At 45.5% G+C, this 14,600-nt stretch overlaps 1 long non-coding RNA gene across 1 annotated transcript in view; it reads right to left on the bottom strand.

The window, feature by feature from the left end:
• LOC119266044 overlaps positions 1-14,600 on the bottom strand; it is a 33,789-nt gene that overhangs the window by 176 nt on the left and 19,013 nt on the right. Inside the window, exon 2 of the long non-coding RNA XR_005131829.1 lies at positions 171-243. This is a non-coding gene — a long non-coding RNA (uncharacterized LOC119266044). The remainder of the gene's footprint in view (positions 1-170; positions 244-14,600) is intronic.

Below are 14,600 nucleotides of genomic sequence, written 5' to 3'. Positions count from 1 at the left end.
ACACAACAGCAAAGATGTTTCACATTTAGAGTCTTTAGAAACCAAGACCCACCATTAGTTTATCCTTTTTAGTGTAATAAATAAATCTCCAAACAATGTAAACAAACTGTAATTGGACTAACAATCAAAATTAAACTGAATTTCTCATCCACTTTTATTCACTCACTCACTGGATTGGCTGGATTGATCTCCACAAACTCCACTTTGACAAGTAACTGTATCCTCCAGGATGGAATCTGGCAGCTGTACATCACATCATAAACACATGTTCAGAGCAGTTTATGATAAAATATTAATAAAGGCAGTCAAATGCAGAGACACCATGACCCAGTTCAGCATTAGCTGTCTATCATTTACTTTTACCAGTCATGTGGAATTTAACAGTGCTGGTAATATTAGCCACGTTACTACACAGTGAAGTATATTGACCAGGTGTCCCTGTTTTCTGGGGACAGGCCATGAGGACCAATGAGGACTGTGCCCAGAAGCCGGGGAGGTCTGGTTCCGAGCTGTCCCCATGTTCCTGTTTTTAACTGTGAATTAAAAACACACCAGGAAGTCCTAAAACAGACCTGGCAGCAGAGCCGGCAGGCAGACATCTCTCGTTGTGGTTGCTGTCGACTAACCACAGAAACGTCCGGTCCTAAAATCTGACTGGCTGAGCTGCTTTCAAAGCCGTTGTAAAGTCCTCCATATACGCTCACTCATGACCTGCTCACAATAACGGAGTTCTGTATCACTGCGCCTGCTCATCTTCAGAGCTGACCAAATCAGCTGTAGGTCAAATGTCATCTTAAGTGTCCATTTTCTGTTTCTGCGCAAAGTAATAAGTGAAAACGTTCAAATGGCTTGAGCGTCTCTTACAGCTGTCAAAGTCATTGCTTAGCAACAGCGTCTCAGCGGAGTGATACAGTGTTTGTGAAAAACCTGTGATGTTATGGTGAAATAACAGCAGGGTTAGAACGCTTCTCAACCAATCAGCTTGCGTGGCTGGAACTACCTGTCGCATAATAAAATACAGCAAACATGCTAAACAACCTTAATATCACATGTTTGAGGTAAAGTACTTAGGACACGATTCACTGTAAAATGGCAATATAAAAGACGAAAGGGTGTCATTAAAGAATGGCTTACGTTCTTCATATGTCCGTGTTTCAGTCAGAAGTAACATCAGACCCAAACCCCAAATGGCTCCATACCCCCTAAATATTCTGCTATGTACGTTTTAAAATTCGAACTCCTGCAGCCAGACATGCAGGCCATTTGATCAGTATGGATATGGCTGATTCCCACGTGGCTATTCTTAGTGATATTATGTGCTTGTGGGATGCAGGAGCCAGTATTTAAATACCTGCGTAGTGCACTACGTAAGACTTGCGGTGGTAATTTGGTGACCACAATATACTTATAAAGCAAAGTGCTGCATTATACAGTGCTGTGTTATCATATGTTCATTATTATACAACAAACAGCTTAAAAAGTCAATGAAATGACCTCAATATACAGCGATGGGCGACTGGACATTCTTCTCCTCATTCAGCAGTCTAAGATTCCTTGCCACTGATACCGTACACCAGGGGTTCACAACTCTGGAAAGCCCAGTTTGGAGGTTTTCCAGCTCAAACATACCCACTTATCTTTCAATTGGCAGGTTAAGTGTAATCATATGTGTTGGAGCAGGTAAATCACCAATCTGTGCTGGACACCGGCCCTCTAGGACCAGAGATCAACACCCCTGTCATACAATAAAGCAAATACATTTCTAGGCAGAACACTTGTTCAGGTCAATTGTTATTAATTCTAAATTATTTTCTGTATAATTGTGTGTATTGGGCGGCACGGTGGGTAGCGGTGGGTAGCGCTGTCTCCTCACAGCGAAGAGGGCCTGGGTTCGATTCCCTGGCCAGGCGGCCAGGGTCCTCTCTGTGTGGAGTTTGCATGTTCTCCCTGTGTCTGCGTGGGTTTCCTCCGGGTTTTCCGGTTTCCTCCCACAGTCCAAAGACATGCAGTCAGGCCAATTGGATGTGCTAAATTACCCCTAGGTGTGAGTGTCTGTGTCTGTCTGTCTGCCCTGCGATGGACTGGCGACTTGTCCAGGGTGTATCCTGCCTTCCGCCCGAAGACTGCTGCGATAGGCTCCAGCACCCCCCCTCGACCCTGACAGAGAAGCGGCTTGGAAAATGGATGGATGGATGGATGTTGTGGTCTTCCCTGAAGGTGAGATAGGCTGACTGTGCTCTGTGATTAATCCCAACTAATCCTTTAAAAAGATCTAACATCCATCAAGGTTTTGGACAGATTACCACTGGATAACATGTTCTGTTCTGTTAGTGGTCCAAATTAGTGCATATTTTCAAGCTGTTTTTGTGTTTTCTTTTGTAAATATAGCAAGTGAAAAGGTGGTGTGACCTGTTTTATATGCAGGCTTGGGAATTTAAACTGTTTAAGAAGTTTGTGTGTTTTATTTAATGAGAGTGGTGAATGCCATTGAGTGCTGTGTACATTTTAAATGGAAGAAAATGTGAATGTTAGCTGACACTTTCGTTGAGTGTAAGTTAGAAGTGGGAAAACTGCTGAATTGACAGTATTGTGTGCTTCCTTGAAGAAATGCCAAGCTGCTGTCTGAGCTTGACAATAAAACAGCGCCACCAGTTGATCACACCACATTCCTGCGCTTCCTGGTCCCTTTCATTACCATCAAAACAACGCAGAGCCCAGCTAGGGAGCCATGTAGAGAGACGAGGGTTACACAAACAACTTACTGGCTGCCCTTAAACAGCTGTCTAGACTAATTTCAGTCAAAGTACTGAATCAGCTCTAATTAGGGTTATTAATGACCTTTATTTAAATCCATTTAAAGACTGAGATACTATTACTGGTCTATAAATTGATTAATGGTGTCGGCGCAGCGTAATTATCTGATATGCTGCAGCAATATGAGCCGAGCTGAGCTCTCAGAAAGGGCTTTGAGTCTTCTGCAGACCAACAGAAGGAAAAACTACTTCACTGTTGCTCATGCAGTCCTCTACAATTCTGCACTCACCTGGGACGAGCTGCATGTCCCTCACTCACAATGAGCAGCACTGTGTTCAGCTACAAGCTTGAAATAAGGCTCTGCTGTAGTGGATAAGTACAGTTCATGAATCTGTCACAAAGCAAACTTTATATGGGTATTAACATTAAATCCACATGTTTGAATAAAGACACTGAAGCCCTTGTCAAGTAATGAGTTTTCAGACTAACAGGCTCGTGTGAGATTTAATGGTAATTAAATACTTTGGACTTGGACTAAATGCTCACTCTCACAGCAAGTACAACACACAACAAGCTTTAATAACGAGCTGAGATCAGAGGAGCAAGCAAACAAAAGGTAGGACTGACGAAAAGACAGAACTAAGAGAGTAAAAGTAGAAGAAGAGGACAGACACGCCCAGTATACAAACATCTGCCACCAAGGACAACGGGGAGCTCCAGATGCTACAAAATATTTAAAAAAAGTCACTTACATTCATCAACAAGACACTTTAGATCTGCCACTGTTAAGGCAGATTGACTGTGAGACCATCACCATCATAAATACGGAGGAACGTGGTCAGAGACCAAAACTTAGTACTGCTTTTATCACCAGCCTAGATTTATCTGGGCTGAACAGGCCTGACTCATGTCCTGGTTATTATTATACACACACCCCTCGGGCAACTTAGTATCTCTTGAACTGTGGGAGGAAACCCACACAGACACGGGGAGAACACGCTTATCCTTCTGGGTCGGGGTGGGTGCTGGAGCCTATCCTAGCAGTCACTGGGTGATCACAGGGCAGACACACTGATATACACATTCACATCTAGGGGCAATTTAGCATGTCCAGTTGGCCTGGCTGCATGTCTTTGGCCTGTGGGAGGAAACCAGACAACCTGAAAGAAACCCGTGCAGACACACGGAGAACATGCAAACTCAATACAGATAGGACTGCAGTCGCCCCGCCTAACCAAACCCAGGCCCTTCTCGCTCTGAAGAGACAGCACTACCCCCTGCACCACTGGGCCATCCTGACACTGGGACACTCAGTTTCACAAAAGCATCTGTGTGTTAGGATCAACCCAGTCTAGGAGAGAGAGAGTGTTCAGTGTGATGCTCGCTCTACCATTTAAGAATCTTCTTTCTTTTAAGGTGCTTTTGAGAAAACCAGTCCAGAACAACATCCTCTCTCTCCTCAACTTTAGCAAGATTGGTGTTCACAAAGCAGTTCTGAGTTAGAGACTGATCTCAGATTCAAATCATCTGCATTTATGATGATCATAATCACAAACACTGGTTCTAGATCAGCACTCTCATCATTGAGGTGGTGTGGAAGTTCGCCCTTTTGGCGGAAAAACGAGCCGAAAACTTCTCATATTAAGACTCGTAGAGTCACGTTTATTACTCGAAAACGAAACTTAACCTCGCGCCCTGCACGACAAAATGTGCTGCACTCTTAAAGGGATCGCAACTATAACGTGAATCATAGCAATAAAGATGATGAACCAACAACAGAACACACAACAGAACACATAAGAAAGTGAATTATGCCGTCAGTGCTAGGAGCACTACACATGCCCCCCCAGAATTCACTCTAACAGAAAACCCGAGAAAAAAATGTATCAACGGCGTGGGGGGCGAATCAAACGCCCAGTACGGCTCCGCCGAATGGGAAAGGGCGGGACCGTCCCTTCAGTGGCTCCCCGCCGGGCTCCCCTGGTCGAGGGGCAGGAGGAACAGGAAGGGGGGGCCTACTCAGAGGCCGTCCCCGTTTTGGGGGTTGCACCAACTCAACCGGCCCGGCCAGATCTAGGTGCGCTGGCTTAAGGCGGTCCACAGATATACACTCCGGTTTGCCCCAATGTCCACCACAAAGTGCTTGTCCCCAGTTTCCACAACACGGAAAGGACCCTCGTAAGGCGGACGGAGAGGTCCGCGGTGACCGTCCACTCGAATGAAAACAAAGCCAGCAGACTGCAGGCCGCTGGGGACGTGAGAGCTTGGTAAACCGTGGCAGGAAGTAGGAAGAGGAGTAAACAGCCGGGCATTGTCCAACAGGCTGGAGCGCTGGAGTGTGGCCGACCAAGGGGTTGTGACGCTGGGGACAAAATCTCCGGGGACCCGTAGTGGCTGACCATAGACCAACTCAGACGAGGAGGCCTGGAGGTCCTCCTTAGGTGCTGTCCTGATGCCCAGCATGACCCAAGGGAGCTTGTCAGCCCAGGAGTTGTCCTTCAGGCTGGCACGCAGGGAGGCTTTCAGAGATCTGTGAAAACGTTCACAGAGGCCATTACTCTGAGGGTGGTAGGCCGTGGTGCGGTGGAGTTTAACTCCCAAGCTCCCTGCAACAGCGTTCCAAAGTTCAGAGGTAAACTGAACACCACGGTCTGAGGAAATGTCTGATGGGGTGCCAAAACGGGACACCCAGGTACCAATAAATGCCCGTGCCACATCAGCTGATGTTATGGAAGACAGTGGAACGGCCTCTGCCCACCGTGTGGTCCTATCGACCATGGTGAGCACATAAGAGAAACCCTGTGAAGGTGGAAGCGGGCCAACCAGGTCGATGTTGACGTGGTCGAAACGTCGTTCCGGCACTGGAAACTGTTCCAGTGGTGCTTTGGTGTGGCGGTGTATTTTGGCACGTTGGCACTCCACAGAGGTGTTCGCCCAGGCCCTCACGTCCTTTTTAAGTCCGTGCCACACAAACTTGGCGGCCACCAGCCATTGTGAGGCCTTGGTTCCAGGGTGTGAGAGGCCATGGATGGCGTCAAAAACGGGCCGCCTCCACTTCGCAGGCACAACAGGCCTAGGAGAGCCCATGGAGACGTCGCAAAGCAGAGTGGTGCCAGCATTGTCGAACGTCACATCTTGCAGCCGCAGCCCAGAAGTGGATGAACGGCAAGCCTGCACGTCCGGGTCTGTGGCCTGCTCTGCTGCCATGCTGCCATAGTCCAGGCCGAGGTGGACCGCCCCCACACCAGCACGGGAGAGGCAGTCTGCAACACAGTTGTGCTTCCCAGAAAGGTGCGCAATGTCCGTCGTGAACTCCGAAATGTAGGTCAGCTGCCTCTGTTGCCTGCCAGACCATGGCTGAGTGACCTTGGACATGGCGAAAGTGAGAGGTTTGTGGTCCACAAAAATGGTGAACTGGCGTCCCTCCAGCAGGAAACGAAAGTGTCGGATGGCGAGGTACACACCAAGTAGCTCCCGGTCGAAGGTGCTATACTTCCGTTCACTGGGACGCAACTGCCTGCTGAAAAAGGCGAGAGCCTCTGTCCAGGCTTTTTGCAGCCTTTCAGAGCCTCGTACAAGGGTTGCATAGTTTGGGCGGCTCTGGGGAGAAAACGGTGGTAGAAATTAACCATGCCTAGGAACTCCTGTAAGGCTCTGACGTTGACTGGGCGTGGAAAAGTGGTGATGGCCTCCACTTTTGATGGAAGCGGAACGACCCTGTCCTGCGTGACTCTGTGCCCCAGAAAGTCTATGGTGGACAGGCCGAACTCGCACTTGGCTGGATTGATGATGAGCCCGTGCTCAGTGAGTCGCTCAGAGTGCGAAGGTGCGAAAGGTGCTCTGAAGGTGATGAACTGGCCACCAGGATGTCATCGAGGTACACGATTAAGAAAGGCAGATCCCGTAACACAGAGTCCATGAGCCGCTGGAAAGTTTGAGCCGCATTCTTGAGGCCGAACGGGGTACGCAGGAACTCAAATAAACCAAACGGCCTAATTACAGCCATTTTTGGGACGTCTAGCGGGTGTACGGGCACTTGATGGTAACCTCTGATGAGGTCCACCTTTGAAAAAATGACCGCACCCGCTAGGTGCGCTGAAAAATCTTGGATGTACGGCACTGGGTAGCGGTCAGGCGTAGTCGCGTCGTTGAGCCGTCGGTAGTCCCCGCAAGGACGCCAGCACCCCCCCCCGGCTTAGGGACGAGGTGGAGGGGTGAGGCCCAAGGACTGTTGGAGCGTCGAACAATCCCTAGGCGCTCCATGGCCTCGAACTCTGCCTTGGCCACGGCAAGCTTGTTCGGCTCGAGGCGTCGAGCGCGGGCGTACACAGGCGGGCCAGTGGTGTCAATGTGGTGTTCGACGCCATGTTTGGCTGTGGAATACGAGAAAGTGGGCTGCGTGAGTGCTGGAAACTCAGCTAGCAGTCGCTGGAAACTGTCCGTGACAGAGAGCAGGCTGGAGAGGTGTACTGCGTCAGAGTCGCTGAGCGCACATGCATAAGAACAAAAAGTGACGGCGATCCACTGGGGGGCCGTGGGTGTCAGCTACCACATCCACTTGTGAAGCAGGCAGTACACTCCGCTGTGCCCCTGTGTCGCAGAGGAAGCGCCGGCCGGAGATGGAGTCGCGGATGAAGAGCAGCCTGCCGGCATGGCCGACACTCACGGCCACTAGTGAGTGCCGGCCTTGGTGTTTCCCCACTCCACCGAAGCTGCACAGAGAGCGGCATTGCTTGGCCTTGGGGCCAAACCTAGCATGGTAGTAGCACACACCTGAAGACCGCTGCTGATGCGGGGCCGCTACCGCGATGAGCGTGTGATCATCCGGAACCTCAGATACAGCACCAGCAGGGAGAAGGGCAGCTGCGCAGGGCTGCTGACTAGCCAGGAAACACCGGTCAGCCTCAGCAGCCAGTTCTCTGCAATCAGTGTTGGCCAACGCAGCTCTCACATGGGCAGGCAGTTGGCGCAGGAAAAGGTGGAGGAAAAGGAAACCTGGCTTGTTGTCACCAAGCAGATCGAGCATTCGGTCCATTAGCTCTGAGGGCTTGCTGTCACCGAGCCCCTGAAGAAAGAAAAGCCTACTGGCCCTCTCAGTGTCAGACAGTTCGAATGTTTTCATTAAGTGTTCCTTCAGGGTTTCATACTTTCTTTTCAGAGGGGGACGTTTAAGTAGGCTCACCACTCTCGATGCCGTAGAATTTCCGAGGGCAGATACCACGTAGTAGTATTTAGTTTCGTCAGCGGTGATCTGACGCAAGGCGAACTGTGCCTCAGTCTGAGCGAACCAGGCTGAAGCAGAAGATTCACAGAATTCCGGGAGCTTGAGACACAGCGTTGGCGGTCATGGCGATCTGGAAACGTCCAGTAAACAAACGTCGGGGTCACCAGTGTGGAAGTTCGCCCTTTTGGCGGAAAAACGAGCCGAAAACTTCTCACATTAAGACTCGTAGAGTCACGTTTATTACTCGAAAAACGAAACTTAACCTCGCGCCCTGCACGACAAAACGTGCGGCACTCTTAAAGGGATCGCAACTATAACGTGAATCATAGCAATAAAGATGATGAACCAACAACATAACACACAACAGAACACATAAAGTGAATTATGCCTCAGTGCTAGGAGCACTACAGTGGTTTTGTTAACTCAGGCTGTGAAGTTCAGCCTGCAGAGACACCATCTGCTCTTAAAGCCATTCAGGAGATTAGCTGCAGCTGTAATCCGTTGATTTAGACATTATAATGAAGTCACACGAGGCAAATGTTTGAGTTTAATAGCAGATGAGGCATTTTTTCTACACATATAAACAAGACGTCCATTACTTGGTAGCTGTGTGTGTTACGCCCCTGAGAGGGGGAATGATAGAGAAAAATGAATGCTTTAGAGCAAACAAGACACGATGGTACTGCTCACAGCTGCTTCACTTTATAAGCCATGTGATACCATGCATAGAACTAGCATTCATTACATTAAACTCGCTTCATAGCAGTAGAAAAGCATACACTGTTCATGAGCTAACATATGTTTGACAACCATAACAAAATAGTTCACTTCACAGTTTTCAAAAGGAAAGAAATACATAAATTAAATGCAGAAGCTCCTAAACGGTCCTCTCAATATACATTCATTGTACTGTTACTCACTTCTGGCTTAGCATAATCACAAGTAACACAATTTCAATATTTTCCCCATATTCCCCACAACTTCCACTTACACAGAACAGTAGTACCTTATTAACTCGGTACTTAAAGCTAGTACACTCCACATACCCCTATCTAAATCATGCCAGACACATTTTGAACACAAACCATAGCAGCAAATTTATACATCACCACAGGCTTAACGATAAATGACAGGCACATTTGCAGTGTCTAGCTGAGCTGCTTAGTCCTTTAACTCTACACACTCCAGATGTATCGCTCAATACAAAGTTACTAAAGAACATATAAGTAGTTTCCATACAGTATGAACAGTGAAAAATGAATAAACTTAGTCTTTACAGAAATCCCTTGTTAAATGAGCATAGAACTCCTTAGAATGAGGCTTGGTAGCTTATTTTTTTTCTCTTCGAGCTTTTGTCAGAGCATCAGGTCAATGGACTAAGGTAGTCACTTGCAGTTTAGAAACGCCACATAAAGTTGATAAATTCGCTACTAAACCACAGTTAAACAGGATTTAACAAACAAAATCCTTCTTTAAACATCAAACTCACAATTTTCTACATATATTTCGTACCTGAGAGGGGGAATGATAGAGAATTAGCTTTAGAGCAAACAAGACACGATGCGTACTGCTCACAGCTGCTTCACTTTATAAGTGATAGTGATGTGTCGTTCGCGAACGATCCGGATCTAAGAGCTCTTTGAAGTGAACGATTGGAACGTTTTAAGATCCTATTTGGGAGCCGTTTTTTTCCTTCAGTATCTCGCTGTCTCTCCGCCTCCCTGTCGTTGCGCTTGTGCTCTGCAAGAGCCACAGAGCCGACAGTTTTTTTCCAACGTCGTTTTTTTTTTTTTGTCCTTCGGTGCCTCGCTGTCTCTCCCCCCCGCCCCCGCCCCCGCCCCCGTCCCCGTCCCCGTCCCCGTCCCCGTCTCCCTCTCCTTGCGCGTCTTGCTCTGCTTCTGCCAGCGCTACAGAGCGGAGAGGTTTTTTCCTCAGTCGGTGCCTTAATGTCTCCACTGCCCGCATGTCAAGCGTGTGCTCCACACATCTGACCAATCACACGCAGCTTTCAATTAATGTGGTGGGAAAACACTGAAAAAAAAGTTTATCTCCACTTTTTTGTGGAAACGGCAGGCAATTGGCCAAGCTGTACTCACATACAGCGGTCAAGAAGCACGGCAGAAAGAAGGGGAGTCTGTGTGAGAACACAATAGGCCTAGGTGTGAAAATGAGTGACAGAAAACGTAGCAAGATTTGGACTCATTTTAATGCAACGTCGAGCTCCAGGGCAGAGTGCAGACTGTGCAAAGTCAGCATTTCATATAGAGCAGGCTCCACAAACAACTTGCACAGACACATGAGGACATCGCACTCATCAGTATTGCTGGAGGAGTCGAGACCAGAAAGGGAACCTTCTGACAGTGCAAGTGCATCAACTGCAACTACTTCTTCAGGTGCAATAATATCAACTCTAACTGCTTCTTCAGCTGCCACAACGTCTGCCCCCATTCCTACACCCCAACCTTTTTGTGGAAGTGGTGCTATTTTGTGATACTTTTTGTGATGACGTTTTTCTCATCACAAGTGCTTAACAATGTCGTAATGAAACAAAATGTTATAAAATTAGGTTTAAGCTATTAATTAATTAATAATGTAAAAATATATATATGGGGAGCCGAAAGAGCCGGCTCTCCACAGTAAGAAGAGCCATTAGAGCCGCATCTCAAAATAGAGCCGAAAATCCCATCACTAGTTGTGAGGTGAAGATCAGGATCTGATGGAGCATCAGTTTCAGGTGAATCACGTGACATTACTTAAAATATTGTTTAATAACTGGAAATTTTTAAAACATTATTTTGCACTAATTCTCTTCATTTCTGTGTGAATCAGCAGAGCTTTCAGAGATCACTGATGGGCTGTGAACCTTCATACTGGACACATCAGAGCAGCTTGTCTGTTCAGTCAAAAATCAGTTATGTCTCTAGTTCCGTCTCCAGTTCCGTCTCCACAGCTGATGCATTTACAGCTATTTCCTGTTTTTTAGTGGATTTGAATAGTGTCATGCGGCCCTCAGGAGCTCCACAAACCACATAATAATCTCACAGGTGGAGCTCAAAGGTGAAGACTGACTGACAAAAACTCGAGTATCTCAGACAAACAGACTGAACAGAAACCAGGTTGAACCTGTGCTCAGACGACGGGAGCCTCTTTCTGCATTTCCTGTGCTTTTCATGAAGAAAGCCCTTCCCCTTCCTACAGGAAGTCAGCTGCTCTTTACAGGCCCATCAGTGTTTCCTGCCATATTTATACGCTTAGATATTATATATTATCTTTATAAATACTTGAACTAAATAAACATCTACACTGGATCAAAACATCAAGAGCTTCAGTGATGAGTACATTGATTAGAGTCCATTCAAAACTACAGAGAGATGAACAGGAGACTCTGGCCAAGAGATGGTGCTATGCAACGCCTCCGCGATGGGCACCAACGGGGCATCAGGATCAAACTTTATCAGCCAGGTAGCTTACACACACAAGGAATTCGGTTTTGGTTACAGGAGCTCACAGTGCACAGTATCAGACAAACATTTACATGTAGTGAATAAAATTAAATAAAACATGTTCTACCATCACTCTCACACACACACACACACACAGTCATACCTGTAAACCTTACGACGTGCAAAGTATGTGTCTTAAGTTAAAGTGCTGAGGGCAGTTAAAGGCTGTATAGTGGCAAAGAAAGGGACAAGTGAGGTAACCGTCAGATAAGTAGGGTGGACGGAGCTCCCAACCAGTGTCGTCGACTGTGGTGCCATTTTGGAGGTCAACACAAATAGTTTATTGTTAACCTCACTCTGATGATACATATCAGTGCTAACAAACCCCCACTGAGGAGCTTCAGTTCACTATGATATGCTGTATAATAAACTGTATAATATACAGAAATCCTAGAAGAGTGGATGTCTGTTACTCTGACGTCCCTCACTGATCCTCATACTGTAAACATGAATGTCTAAGCAGCACACAGGATAAACAGCAGGTGGCAGTGTACAACAAATTAGAGCGTCTGCTTGTGGGACTTGATAATGCTGGAGTGGAAGGTGAGAGACTTTGGCTGTTGAACGCAGACTGTTAGAAAGTGAAGGTGTAGGTGATACAGGGGTCTTAGCTACAGTTTACATCAGGACTCATTTTTGTTTTAGCCTATAGAAAAATATACCAGAGGGTTATAGACTCTCTTTCTCCATTTACTGTTGCAGGACTGTATAGACCTGGTTTGGAGGACCTGGTTTGACCAGTGAGGAAATGAGGTCAAGAAGTAATAGTCAACACACAGCACCAACTTGAAGCATAACATTTATAAAATAAGACTGAACAAAGTAAGAAATAAAATCAGAATTAGAGTTTGCATATACAGCTAATGACAGCACAGTCAGCCTAGAGAAACTGGTTTGATAAAGTTTAATGACTGTAGAACTGCATAGAGATTATACTGTGCTTTACATATAAGCATACAACAAACTGCACTGTACTCACAGTATAAAACAAGAGATATCTGAAAATATGAGTGCTATCCTTAATCTACAGCCCTCCACCCCACACCTACTAATCTGACCCTGGTATCATTCCCCTTGATTTGTTTCCACCTCTGCTTTCAGACAGTAACAAAACATATATAACAAGTGTATCTCCAAAATGGGTCTGACCAGTGGAATTAGTGCTGAAAGGCCTTGTGCTCTGCTTGTCACTTCAGAAACACAGTCAAATCAAAGTCATATCAATAGAACCAAATCAGCACCACCCAGAAAGCTACTGTCATCATACACAGCAGTGATGAAAGGCCAGATTCACTGTTTTCAGGTTTCATCACTAATTAAAAAGCATTAGTATGTGATCTACATATAAACACACACATAGCATATATGTGCAATTTGTTGTTTAATATAATGCAGTTTATATTTAAGACAATCAAAAGAGGTAAGAAGAGCTGTACTCCATAAACACATTTATATGAACCTGATACTTACAGGAGACTAATTTACTGGACTGTGGGAATATGTGGGTTTAGTACAAGGTATTAGACTGAACTAAGTCTAGACTAATCTGACAAAAAGACTTCTATCAAAATGATTAGTTATTAATATTAAAATACCCTAATGTTTAACATTATATTTAACATAATTTCTGATAAAGTTAAACATCTTTTCTGTTCTTGAACAAACTGTGTTTTGACCGTGTCAATCTTTCCAACCATTAAACCATTAAAATGGTCATCGTGGTTTCTGTATATTTTGCTTCAGCTTTGTGGGTTTGATCAGTGGAGGAGGTGCTAAAAGGCCTCGTGCTCTGTTTGTCACTTTAGTAACACAGTACTTTTCACAGTGTTTAGCTTTTATCAAAAGTAAAAAGTAAAGTAAAAACATTAGTATCTGTCCATGTTCAAACAGACACTCCAAACAAAACAAAGAAAAACTCACTGCCTATTAACACTGAGCTGTCGTCTGTAGTACTGTGTACAGCCAATAATCGGTTTCAGCAGAACAAGATCAGGAGAGTTTAGTCAATGTGTCAAGTGGACACTACACAACTTTCAAAATCTCAGGATCGCTGTACTGATCACACTTCATGACATTTAGTCCTGGTGTCAGTGTAGCAGTGTACACTCTACATAATCCTAACGAGGTCCCCAGCAGAGTGCACTCCGCCCCAAAATCCTGCTGACTCACAGAAATAAACAGAAGAAGCATCTTATATTTGCCAAATTAAAGCTTCAGCAACTTGTGGTTGTTTCTATACTCAAAATAACAAAAAAGTGTTCTGCACTTTTTGAAATTTTACATGGTTGCACGACTGAAACTAAAGTTTCTGCTTAAATGTACTCATGATGTAGCACACGTACGGGTAACGCAGCAGCTACGTCAGCTAACTTACAGTCTGTGTTATTCATTATACCACAGTAGTATTCACTATGAGGAATGTGTCAACCGTAGATTGGGGTTCTTCAGGGGTTTGGACCAGTATCAATATCTTGCTAGGTAGGCCAAGGAGGGCTTGGACAGAGATGCAACGGACCAGAGTGTACAGGGTTTGAAATACAATCATGTATTTATTTACGAAAATGATGTGACTTCTTTCTGTGTGTGTGAATGTGTGTGGATAGCTTAAGAAAAGAACAAACAAAAAACTTAAATGAAATATTACAGAGTGTAATATTTATATACAGAGTATAATATATACACAGGGTGTAAATGAGTTATTAGTTCAATGGACTGTATTCAGATAAGAAAAATAACAACAACTCCCTGAATCATTGACACAAAGCACAAGTTCAGATGCAGAAAAACTACAATAGTACACACACGCAGTAGTCAACTCAGATTCAGCATTAAAAATAATAAATCTTCAGTGGTGCCAGTAACATATCAGGTATTCACCTCAGTTTAACAGCGTAACGGTGTCTGTCAACTTGAAATGAGAACCAACAATTTTCTTCCTTTTCTTACAGTCAATGTTTTTTTTTCTTCTCCTCTTTCTTTTTTGTGTGATATCATCTCAAAGTGTCAGAAATGTGTGTCCAGATCTTCACTAACCAGGTAGACTAAAGTTTCATGTGTGTGTTTCGAGTGTACTCTGGGAAGTGTAGATTCGGGTGCCTCGCCATGGTGGATCTGTGGAA

The sequence above is a fragment of the Pygocentrus nattereri genome, chromosome 2 (assembly GCF_015220715.1).
Source record: "Pygocentrus nattereri isolate fPygNat1 chromosome 2, fPygNat1.pri, whole genome shotgun sequence".
Lineage (NCBI taxonomy): Eukaryota > Metazoa > Chordata > Actinopteri > Characiformes > Serrasalmidae > Pygocentrus > Pygocentrus nattereri.
The sequence above is the reverse complement of the archived record's forward strand: the minus strand, read 5'-3'. Positions and strand labels throughout refer to the sequence as shown.